Here is a 13851-nt window from a genome sequence, read left to right on the forward strand (position 1 = left end):
CGTAATTACAGTCCATAATTACAGACCCATTCATTTCTATGGCCGACGGACTCCTTCCCGCATATTTACGGGAAGGTGTTCGGGCCGTAGAAAACTTCCGTCAAAAATAGGACATATCCTATTTTTTTATTTTTTTGGACTGTGCTCCCATACTTTATAATGGGAGCACATTCCGCAAATGCGGATGACTGTCCTCAGGCATCAGCGGCCGGCCGTATCCGTGATTACGAGCATGGTTGCGTGCATGGGGCTTAAAGCATTGGTCTGGGTCCTCGTTACATATTCATATCGGCTTGTGTCATTCATTATTAATATATGGTATTGTGCACTATTAAATCTAGTTTTCAGAACTGGAGATATGTGATATAAAGTAGTGATCATTGAGGCAGTGACTGGACTTCCCGTCATTCATCCCATTGAAGAACACTACATCTTGAAATAGCTGATAACAGGGAACACTAGTCAGCATTGAACTGTAGATGAGATATGATGTAAAGTGTGTTGTTGTGTTTTTATATTATGGCGTTCTTTTTTTTCTTAAATCTGTCGCCAGAGGTGTGCGTGACGTGACGTTGTATAAGATAGAGGAGGGGGCTGGTAATTTATTACTGAGAGGTTATTGTAGTGCACCATAGATAGAAGGAAGGCCATGCCATCGCCATTACCTACAACTAAATACGTATGTTTATATAGAAGGTGTTACAGGGATGAGGGTGCAGTGACAGCAGACAAGGTGAAACAATTGTTGTTCTGCAGATGTTCCCCTCTCGCTCGCTGACTGGGAGGAAGGGGTAGCGATGCGCTGCAGGGAGGGGCGGCTGCTGCTCTGCAGGCAGGGAGGGGACCGTTCAGCTCCCTGGTGAGGCTGAGGATTAACTGTTGCCATAGTTACAGGAGTCAGGAACAGCAGATGATGCTGACACTGTCTGTACTGCCCGGGAACCCACGGTAACACAACGATGGGAGGAGGTGGTGGTGAGGGAGGGGGTGAGACGAGCCGGGGGGGGGGCAGGGTGCATGGGTAAGTGTGCGAGGAAATTTAGGGTGTGTATAAGGGGTAATATGGGGGCGGAGGTGGATATGTGACTGTGCATCTTGTGACTGCGTAACAGGGAGCTGGGCCTGGCCATTGTGTACGTATTTATAGGTGTCTGTGTGTGTATAGGACTGCGTGCTGGTGTGTTATCACCGTATGGTGTGTAGCTATACATATATATGTCATATAACATGACGCATGCTTATATCTGTAGAATACGCAATATCTCAGTATTGTCAATGTGATTTTCCATATGTTTGTGCTATACCTATGTGAATATTCCTAGTGCATCCATGCCCGTACACCTGTTTCTGCAGCGGCGGGCACGTGTACTTATTTATTCTACGTAATTCTTTATCACTGATCCCGTCTTCTCCGTCAGGAAGGGATTTGCAGGCTACAGTCGTTGCTGGATAGAACTGTCTGTAGTGCTGGGTATTTGCTTCATAAAACAGATTAGTCATTCTGTATTGCTGAACAGAAATGTCTTTATGTGTCCAGTGTAGTGGAGACAAAGGGTAGAGGGTCAGCAAGGAGTGCCCGTGCAGGAATGGCACACGCATGCCAGGGCAAGGGGGGCTGCTTACAACTTGAAACGTCTTACTGGAGATGCAAAGAGGGACTAAAAGCGGATTAATGGCTATGGAAATATGATTAATGTTTAATATGTTTACGTTCTGCAACACTGGTGACTGGTGGCACATGATGGGATGTTCAGAGGGATAGCGTATCGTGCCCTGGCATACAGGATACTATTGGTATTACTGTATCCTATATGGTGTTGGTGTCCTTAGACATGTATATATGAGTGCTGTATATGGGGTACTGTACGATATATATATATGTATGACTATCCTGGTTGCTGCTCATGTGACATAACAAAACATCATTACCTCCGAGTGTGTCTACATCCCTCTTATATTGTAACGATGATAAAGCTCTAACAAGACTTACATATAGAATTAATCTACATAAAAAGTTGATTAATTTTCTTAATACATTACAATATCATTTTGTTCCTGTTTTACAGCCTGTATTGTAGTCCAGAGCAGCATTTAACTGAATTCTGCCTGCTTCAGAGCTGAAATCCCTACAATACTTGCTGGCTCAATGTTTACACAGAGCTTGGACTGTGAAATCTTTGTACCAGGCAGTATAGTAATTTTACTGTCGCGCTGCATTATAGGAGCTCACATAAGATGGTAGGGGTGTGTGTGTGTGTATGATAATTAGCTTTTTGACTGTTTACAGTAAGAGCCAGCAGAATTGTGAATGCAGCTCTGGAGTATAATACAGGCTGTAACGCAGGATCAGTACATAATAAGTAATGTAATGTATTTACAAAGTTACTTAACTGTTTAAGTTAATTATATTAATACAGTTTATAATCTATAAAATTGTACTCAAGTTTGGTCATAAGCTTTTATAATAGTCAGGGAAAATAGTGAAGGAAAGCTCAATTTCGGAAAAATTTTGCAGCAGTTCACAATTAAAATATACAATATTTTCTAATCATATAAAGGCAACTTTATATCACTTGCTTTTTGCACCCGTATTATGGATGCAACAGCCGGACCTCCAGTTCTATGGTGCTCTAACTCCGGTTCTCAAGTAAGCCTCTTTCTGGATCAGCGCTCCGCTCGCAATAAAATATCAAAACTCTCATAGAATTGGGGGAAACTCTTACTCTAGCAATAGTATGAAACATTGTATTGTATTTTTAATAAATGTATTTGTTAAAGTGCTTTTCCCACAAACACATGGATCCCCTATCCACAGGATAGGGGATACATGTGTGATCACTGGGGATCCGATCGCTGGTACCCCCAACGATGAGAACGGGGTACCGAAAGTTCCCCGAACTGCTCCACGTCCGGCCAGCACTCCATTCATTTTTATGGAGCTGCCGGAGACAGCGGTCCCAGAAGTCCCATAGAAATGAATGGAGCGCTGGCCGAGCATGCGCAACAGCACCGTTTTCATTGTGTACTTTGGGGGGGGGGGGACTTTGGGTCCCCCGTTCTCCTCATCGCTTGGGGGTTCCAGCAGTCGAACCCCTAGCAATCACACATGTATCCCCTATCCGATAAGGGATACATGTGTTTTGTGGGACAACCTTTTTAACTACTCGAGTAATTGCTGTAAACGGCTGTAAATATACAACGCTGTGATCACACAGGCACAGTAGTTGTGCTTGCTCGGTCACCCATTAATGACAGCCGACCTCCTGCTCTTACAGCCAGCATCAGAGAAAACTCAAATTTACTAGTTTGGACTTTCAAAACGCAGCAATTTTGAACAAATTTTTGCTATTTATTTTTACAATGTTCAACGTGGGGTATAAATGAAACGTTAACTTTACTCTGTGGGTCATTACAATTATAGCAATACCAAATTTATATAGTTTTTTTTTTTAATAATTATTTATTTATTTATTTATATTCGTGTCACAAAATTTTGAGCGCTATAACTTTTTTATTTTACCATCAACTGAGCTGTTTGAGGGTTTGTTTTTTAAAAAAAATACTTTTTATTGCTTTTTTGGTCAGGCGAAATTACCAAAAAATAGCAATGCTTCCATACGTCCCAACTTTCAACGAGCATAAGGCATCATTTACACGAGCATAATATACGCGCGTGCGACGCGCGTGCTTTTCACGCGTGTCGTACGAACCTATATTAGGCTATGGGGCAGTGCAGACAGTGCGTGAATTTTGCGCAGTGCGAGTGCGTAGCATAAAACTCACGACATGTCTTTTCTTTGTGCGCTGTTCGCGCATCACGCAGCCATTGAAGTCAATTGGTGTGTGAAAACCACGCATGCCGCACGGAAGCACTTCCGTGCGAACTGCGTGGTTCGCGCAACAGCTGTCAAACTCTGAATGTAAACAGAAAAGCACCACGTGCTTTTCTGTTTACAAACATCCAAACGGAGTGTCATAATGATGGCAGCTGCGAGAAAATCTCGCAGCCGCGCGTCATACACTGATGACACACGCAGCTGTTAAGTGCCTTTTGCGCACGCAAAACGCTGCGTTTTTTGCGTGCGCAAAACGCACACGCTCGTGTAAATCAGGCCTAAGGAGGCACAACTCTTGTGGCGCTTCAAGCATGCCAGTTTTATTCAGTTAAACCACCTCTCTAGCAACGCCCAATCCTTGCCCAAACCCTCTCCATACAGACCTAGTTCCTTTGTGCCCAACACGGTGTCATGCCTCCATAGTGCCCCCACGTAGTATCATGCCCCCAGTGACTCCTGACAGTATAATGCCCCCATTGCCTCACCACATTATAATGTCCCCAGTGCCTCCCCACAGTATAATACCCATAGTTTCCCACAGCACGGTGTAATTCTGGCATTGTACCCCCCTCGGGGTATAATACTGCCATAGTGCCCCCCCCCCACACAGTCTAATGCCCTATAGTGCCCCCACACATAGTATATTTCCCCTGTTGCTCCTCTCACAAGAGTATAATGCCCCCGTAGTGCCACCACACACAATATAATGCCCCCATAGTGCCCCCACACACACAGTATATTGCCCCTATAGTGCCTCCCCACAGTATAATGCTCCCATAGTGAACCCAAAACATAGTAGAATGCTCCCCATTGTGCCTCCGCACACAGCATACTGCCCCATAGAGCCTGTCCACACAGTATAATGCCCCTATAGTGCCCCCACACAGTATAATGCAACCATAGTGCCCCCACACAGTATAATGTACCTACCATATAGTGCTTCCTAAGAATAATCCAATAAATACTCACCTAGACCCATTCCCATGATGAATGGAGGAGATCCGTCTCCTGATGTCCTTCTGTTTGTTTTTGCATTTTTCCTATTATAACGCATTTTGTTAGTTTTAATGAACTTTTTGTAAACTTTTTTTTAGCCTCTCTATGGGACTTGAAAAACGATCTTCTGATAGCTTCTTCTATGCATTGCAATACTTCTGCATTGCAATGTTCAGTGTATTGTGCCTGTTAGTGTTACACCTTAGGCAGCGTCTAATATGCTCTTGTACGTTGCAGACCTGGTGGCCATGACATGGCAACCCATTGGCACCCTGTGATTAAGTCGCGGGGGTGCAGGTGATCTTACAGAGGGAGCAACCTCCCTATGTAAAACCACTTAGGTGCTGTGGCCACAATTGACCACAGCATCTAAGGGGTTAAACAACCGGAATCATAGTTATTTCCGACACCAGCCGTTAGAGCAGCGTGTCAGCTGTATAATACTTCCGACACCCGCAAGTAATGGCACGGACACAGCTCCTGTGCTTGCCCCATCTCTGCACCATAAAAATGCGACGGTTCGAGGAAACCACCCGCTCAACGCGATATACTATTATGGGACAGGCCAGAAAAGAGTTAACACTAAATACAGCACCTAACATAGAACCCCAGGCCTGTCTGGTAATAATGCCTGTTAGGCCATACCTTAGGGATACCCTAACACAGTGGGGGAGATTTTTTTAATACTGTCCTAAATTTGAATGGTAAAAAAATAGACCAGACATTCTGAAATTGCACCAAATTTATCATAGTGGCGCATGTTATACGATAAATTTGTTGGATACTTTTCTCTGTCTTACGCCACCTCTTGCCTGGCCTACTTTATGCCATTATTTTGCCACAGGAAAAAGGGTGCATACTATTAATAGAGTAAATCTGTCACATTTTTGCAACTTTTTGTAGCCACATCCTTATTTTTTAAGACACTTTTCAAAACTGTTAAAGAAGGTGCAAAAAGTGTCTAAAGCCCATAATAACTTTAGCTTATTTGTACCCATTGCTTTTCAAATTATGGGATGCCCACCAGTTTTTGGTGAGTTGCAGCTGGGGAGACAGTTTTGCATATGTTGCACAGGCAGTGGCGTAACTAGTGTTCTATGGGCCCCAGGACAAATTTAGCATTTTACTGTGAGTCTCAAATTCAACATAGGTATAAGACAATTTTCTATGTATGATAATATACCTCTAAATTATACAGTTGTAAAGTTACCACATAATACAACTATCCATTATACAAGGAACAAATATCACCATACTGTTACTTAACAAAACCCAGTATACCAAGGCCAATATTACCAATAATAACACTACACAAGAGACAAACAATACCGCCACAACATACTACCACCACATGGTGACTGAATAATACCACCATACTCTTACTGAATAATACCGCCACACCATAACCTCATAGTGACTGAATACTATCCCCGTACTGTTACTGAATAATACTGACAAACCATAACCACATGGTGACTGAATAATATCAGCATACTGTTACTGAATAATACCCCCATACTGTTACTGAATAATACCCCCATACTGTTACTGAATAATACCCCACACCATAACCACATAGTGAATGAATAATACCACGATACTGTTATTGAATAATACCGCCACACCATAACCACATAGTGACTGTATAATACCCCCATACTGTTACTGAATAATACCGCCACACCATGACCCCATTTTACCACTACATAGTGACTGAATAATACCACCATACTGTTACTGACTAATACCACCACATCATGACCACATATTACCACTACATGGTGACTGAATAATACCACCATACTGTTAATGAATAATACCACAACACACCATGACCACATATTACCATTACACAGTGACTGAATAATACTACCATGTTGTTACTGAATAATACCGCCACACCATAACCACATATTACCACCACATAGTGACTGAATAATACAACCATAATATTACTAAATAATACCTTCACACCATGAATACATAGTACCACCACATAGTGACCGGATAATACCACTATACTGTTACTGAATAATACCGCCACACCATGACCACATATTACCACTACATAGTGACTAAATAATACCACCATACCATTAATGAATAATACTGCCACACTATGACCACATATTACCACCACATAGTGACTCAATAATACCACTATATTGTTACTGAATAATACCCCCATACTGTTAATTAATAATACCACCGCACCACGACCATATATTACCAGCACATAGTGACTGAATAATACCAACATACTGTAACTAAATAATACCCCACACCATAACCACATAGTGAATGAATAATACCACGATACTGTTATTGAATAATACCGCCACACCATAACCACATAGTGACTGTATAATACCCCCATACTGTTACTGAATAATACCGCCACACCATGACCCCATTTTACCACTACATAGTGACTGAATAATACCACCATACTGTTACTGACTAATACCACCACATCATGACCACATATTACCACTACATGGTGACTGAATAATACCACCATACTGTTAATGAATAATACCACAACACACCATGACCACATATTACCATTACACAGTGACTGAATAATACTACCATGTTGTTACTGAATAATACCGCCACACCATGACCACATATTACCACTACATAGTGACTAAATAATACCACCATACCATTAATGAATAATACTGCCACACTATGACCACATATTACCACCACATAGTGACTCAATAATACCACTATATTGTTACTGAATAATACCCCCATACTGTTAATTAATAATACCACCGCACCACGACCATATATTACCAGCACATAGTGACTGAATAATACCAACATACTGTAACTAAATAATACCTCCACACCATGACCACATATTACCACCACATAGTGACAGAATAATACCACAATACTGTTACTGAATAATACAACCACACCATGACCACATATTACCACCACATAGGGACTCTATAGTACCACCATACTGTTATACCATACTAAATAATAAAGCCACACCATGACTACATATTCCAATACATAGTAACTGAGTGATACCATCATACTGTTAATGAATAATACAGCCACACCATGGCCACATATTACTATTACATAGTAACTAAATAATACCACCATGCTGTTACTGAATAATACCGCTGCACCATGATCACATATTACCACCACATAGTGACTGAATAATATCACCATACTGTTACTGAATAATAGCGCCACACCATGACCACATATTACCACCACATAGTGACTGAATAACACCATCATACTTTAACTGAATAATACTGCCACATCATGACCACATATTACCACCACATAGTGATTCTATAGTACCACCATACTGTTACTGAATGGTACAGCCACACCATAACTAGATATACCAATACATAGCAACTGAATAATACCACCATACTGTTACTGAATAATACAGCCACACCATGGCCACTTATTACTATTACATAGTGACTGAATAATACTACCATATTGTTACTGAAACAAATCCACTATACAAAGACCAATATTACCACCATACAGTGACCATATAGTGGCAGATACCAGTCCTACACAGGAGCTCTGCAGACCATATAAGTGAATACAGTACAGTTCCATTCAGTGACATACAGATAACGTATTCTCAGATTGGAGTCGGATCACTGTCCCTTTTCTTCTTCATTTGGTCCAGACCGCCATGGCGACTTCTTCCATTCAGGCTGATGTGTTCAACGTTATCAGAAGCCTAACAGCCACAGGCCTAAAACAGCTTGTGGCTTACCAGAGGTAGTGGTGGGGCAGGGAGCCAATGACTCTCTAATACTCTCTAATACTAAGCAGTGCTCATACGGGGGTCCGGGTCTGGAGGGTCCGCTTCTTCTTCGATGGCTCCTGTGCACAGTCCTTTCACTGGTTGTACCAATCTCTGGTTTAGCAACATGACAGACTCCTTTTGTGCCAGTAGAAAATAAGTTTTTAGAATGGTTTTTATAATTGTCTACAAAAGTGGGAGTGGTAAGATGCCCCAAATTTATTAAAGACCTGCGCAAGATATTTGTGTATAGGTATGCTAGCCATGAAATGGCGTAAAGGAAGAGAAAATGCACAATTTTAATAAATTTGTGCAATTTTCACGAACTCAGAAATACATGCGTTCTCTAGCCATATTGATAAATTCTCCCCTTAATTTTTATTATTTGTTTATTTTACAACTGATTTTTCATGTGCAACTGTGGCTGCTGAAGGATGGAAATGGCCCTGATATTGTTAAAGTAGTCACAACCAGCAGAATTGTGTATGCAGCTCTGGGATATAATAAGATAAGTAATGTACTTACAAAGCTACTGAACCTTTTACATAGATCATATCCATATAACTACTGTGGACATGCAAAGTTTTACTTTAATTTAAGGCTACATTATGTGCATTAAATGGGTATTCCAAACATTGATATTTATTGCATACCTGAAGGATACTAAATAGAATTTTAATTGGTGGAGTCCTACCTATTGAAAGAACGGGTATCTTATGAACTCCCTGGCATAGGCAGACCTCCAATGGTAGAGGCGGACGTCCTCTCTTTCTCAGTGGTCTTCTGTTGTTCTTGGCACTACTCTCTCTAGACCGCACCTATCATTTATAATATATCCTATGGATACCCCATAAATTTAAATGGTCGGAATGCCCCTTTAATTACATTTATTTAAAAAAATTAAAAAAAACAACATGATTCACTGAAACTATTTTCCATCCATTTCTCTATTACTCCTGTGTGCCAATTTTTTCCTCAGAAACATGAACAGACGAGTAATTAAGAGAGATTTGTCCAAAAACAAGTTGTGTGCAGTTCTGTACGAAATATATTTTTGCATAGATAAGTAGTTCATGTGAATATACAGTATGGATCGTCCTTACCTTTCAGTAGCCTTTAGTTTCCCTTTCTCTGGCTTTAGGATCTCTGTAAATGTTCAGAAACCTCCTCAGTCACCCAAAAAATCTGTCTAGTGTAAAACAGTAGATACTGGACAAGGGAGGTGGAGGGGAGGAGGGGGATGCAACTGCAGCTTCTCATTCAAGGTTCAGTGAAACCGCATGAGGGGGCAAGTCGGGAGACATCTCAGAGCACACAGCTCTGCTGTGGTATGAAAACCTTTACAAGTATATGCATCTATGTAATTAATGTCTTTTTTGTGTGCAATATAGCTTACATTTTGAAACATTATGAGAGGGATTGAGTTTCAAACCACAAATTTTTCATTGTCAGTATTAGTAATAACAATTACAATAGAACTAGAATATTTCACCATGGATATATTTTATAAATAAAGAATTATGAACGAGTCAGGTGCCAAGTGCCATCGTATAACCCTACAACAACATGGAGGTGCATACAGCGAGTAAATCACTATAAAGTTGTATTGTTGTTGCTCAGCATGAACTTAGTGCAGTTTATGGCGGTATTTATAATAAGGATATTTAACACCTATTCACGTAACACAGTCTCAGCAGTGTGGAAGGTCCTGACCCATTGAGCTGACTCTTTGTATCCTGGGTAGGGCAGGCGATTCCTCGCCCTTTGTTGGAATTCACTGCTCATCATTCCAGACTGCACTGAAAAAGAAAAAAAATCCTATAACTGAACTGATGCCTAGTGACAAAAATTATCTGTGTATTTATTAAGGGATACGACCTCCTTTATCTTTTGACATGTCAGAAGATAGAATCGCTAGAGAGAATAGGAGGCAGGGCAATACAGAATGTAACAATAAAAAAAACTGGAGCTTCTGCTGTTCCTCGGTCCCAGGTCCTCTCTATTTGCAATGTTAATGGAATAACATGACGTCGGAACGACATCATGTGACAGTGGCAGCAATTGCCATGATGTCACCATGGACGATAGCTCATCGATGAGGGCGGTTGCTTGATGTAATGTTGCACAGACATCATGTTATCACATACATAGAGAATCTGGAAGTGGCGGCTCAGAGCAGAATACCATGACTATACCGGCATAATGTCATGATTCTATGTATTTCAACTGCTGGGTGACCCCATGGGTAGTCCATTCCTTAGTGGCCCCTTTAAGTTTGCAACTATAAGCAGGTGTCTATGGTATAATTTCCTATTTTAAGAGCCCCCAAAAAAAAAATGGCTGCAGAATATTTAATGCTCTGGTGGTATCCCGAGCTCTTTGTTTACATCAATGAGGACGTGGCAATCACTGGCTGGTCATGAGCTGGTATATAGAATGTGGAATGTAAACGTAGACTTTGGGGGACCACCGGACCATCTGCGCTCGAGTGGTGGTGGTGGGGGGGGGGTTAATAATTGAGAAATGTGTTGTGTTTTTTTATTTGATTAAATTTTTTGCAGTAATAGGGCATATGGACAGGGATTGTTTTCATGGAAGATCCATGAGACTCAGTAACAATGTTTTCTCTATTTTACCCAGTGGGGTCTTAAACCAATGATCATATTTTAAACCTTTTGATCCCTCCAAGTTGGAGAGTCACCAACATTTCATAATTATGTTTTATTTCCTTATAGAGATATTGACATTTTTCTGTTACAGAAGTGCAGCCATATTGGTTGTCAACTTTTTTTTCCGAATTTTTTTTAGAAACATACAGACGGAATGAAAGTTTACCATACGTTTTTGAGAAGCTAAGTCACAGGTGACAACCATAATGACTTTTTCTACTAATTATCAGCCACAAAAATGGCCAGCACCACAAAGCAGAGAAATGCCAATATGTCTGTAAATAATAAGGCAAAATATATATTATTATCAAACTTTGGCTGCAGTTCTGGCTTCGGATTAATAATTTATGGACAATTTTACATTTTGGATGGAAATCCTCTTTTCTCCCTCAGATTCGCGTTTGAGGCTCCGTTCAAAGCCTCTGCGGCAAATTTTTTCAGATCGTAAACTAATGAGGTCTAATCCGGTACTGCATCATGGCTTCCGTTATAAGTGAAAGCCGCGACACAGATGTGAACAGAGCCTAAATATTTGCTAAAATATCTGTATATAAACAATAAAGCCGCAGTGTCTTGTTGTACGGGCTGATGTCATGTCCAGTAGTCATATGACCCCCATCTCCAATAAGGTTTAGTGCCACAAGCGCTCAGTTCTAGCATTTGATGATGTCATCATGTGGATGTACTGGATGCCACGACACAGTGACTCTTTTGATTAGATATGGCCATAGCTTTGTAAGTTAAAGGGGCTATCCGGGATGTGAATTTTTTTTTATTAGGGGCTGGACATGAAAAAAATAATCCAAAAAAAACAATACTTACCTATTCTTGCCCCCAGCAATCCATCGCTGACGCTCCGGCGGCACTCCCGTTGGTTGTTTACATGCACGTAGCTTGTGACTGCTGCAGCCAATCAGAGGACTCAGTGTGGCTCAGCGGCCATATGTTGTATTTATGGCATTATGTCAGAAATACAATTCGTCACCAGTGAGCCCTGCTGAGCATTCTGATTGGCTACAGCAGTTACATGCTACATGCATCTAAACAACCACCGGGAGTGCCGCCGGAGCGACATTGGTGAATCATATAGGGACTAAGTCTACGCCGTTACTAATATTATCTAGCGTGAGTCATTCAGTACAATGCAGATTGGAGGAGCAGTTTAGTCATGTATGAAGAAGACTTGGCTCTGGAGCAATATAAAAAATCCATTGCACACCAGTTTATCTCATATTTCCTAACACTGCGCAAGGAAGATTATTGCCTGTAGGGAGATGTGGAGGGAAGTGAATTATCCAAAGCCCCCTCTGTAGAGTCAGTGATGGAGATTGCTGAGGTCACTAGTCTTAAAGTCATCACAATAAATGCAACCCTAAATGGGAAGCCGGGAAGCGGGATTATGCGCTACTCCATGTTCTGGGCGTGCACCTCTGTGTCCATCACTTGACCAGAACAGATTTTTATCCTCTGGCAATGAAGGTTGCTATTGAATGCAAGCAGAGATCTTAAATTATCGTGAGGAATTGGTACAGGAAGAATACCCTAAAATTGTCTAACTTTTCATTATACAAAAAAAAAACATTTATTTTCTGGAACTGGAATACCCCTTTAAGGACATACTACATCTGTGTTCACATTATTTTTGCCTGGAAAAGGAGGAAGAATTGTCTGACTACATATCTAGAATGGAAAAACATATTGCGCACCACAAACTACATAACGATAGCGGAATATAATCATCACCAATTCACATGGTTGAATACATAAACGTACAAAATATACGAGTCAAGTTAATATATTATCTAAAAGGTGCCCAAATCATCGACTGAAGAAAATATCTTAAAGAGAACCTTTCACCTCCCCATACATGTGCAGCTGAGTGCAGCATGTAATGGGGAGGGCTGCACAAATCCTGGGGCACTTTACATTCTTTTTCTACCTCCCTCCGTTATTTAGATATCGGTGCCGTTATATTTGGCGCCCGATATTTAAATAACCCCCTGAACAGTCAATGGGGCGTGTACTGTCAAGGGGGCGTGTTACTATGGCTGTGACACTGTCCAATCAGATATGGACAGTGCCCCAGCAAGTGCGAGGAGAGAGAGTGTGCGATTGCAGTCTTTTCACCCGAACTGGAAAGGGGGTGTGTCACTGCTACAGACAGTGTACGAGCTGGGGAGAGGAGAGCGCGCATGCGCGCTCTCCTCTCTTCAGCTCTTGTGAGAGATCAGTCTTGTACTTTGTCTGCCGAACTGGCAAGGGGGCGTGTCACTCCTACGGACAGTGTAACAGCTGTGGAGAGGAGAGCGCGCTCTCATCTGTTCAGCTCTTGATAGAGATCAGTCTTGTACTTTGTCTGCCGAACTGGCAAGGGGCGTCTCACTGCTACGGACAGTGTAAGAGCTGGGGAGCGCTTACACGGTCCACAGAAGTGACACGCCCCCTTGCCAGCTCGGCAGACAATACAAGACTGATCTCTTGCAAGAGCTGAAGAGATGAGAGCGTGCTCTCCTCTCCACAACTCTTACACTGTCCATTAGCA

General features: G+C 41.5%; 1 protein-coding gene across 1 annotated transcript in view; it reads left to right on the forward strand.

Annotated features, from left to right (window-relative positions):
* The first annotated feature begins 865 nt into the window (after positions 1-865).
* The window catches only part of DMTN (dematin actin binding protein), a 58526-nt gene continuing 45540 nt past the window's right edge, over positions 866-13851 (forward strand). Inside the window, 1 exon segment of the mRNA XM_075858855.1 lies at positions 866-948. The gene's annotated coding sequence lies outside the window, so the exon portion shown is untranslated.

This window comes from Rhinoderma darwinii, chromosome 3 (assembly GCF_050947455.1).
Source record: "Rhinoderma darwinii isolate aRhiDar2 chromosome 3, aRhiDar2.hap1, whole genome shotgun sequence".
Lineage (NCBI taxonomy): Eukaryota > Metazoa > Chordata > Amphibia > Anura > Rhinodermatidae > Rhinoderma > Rhinoderma darwinii.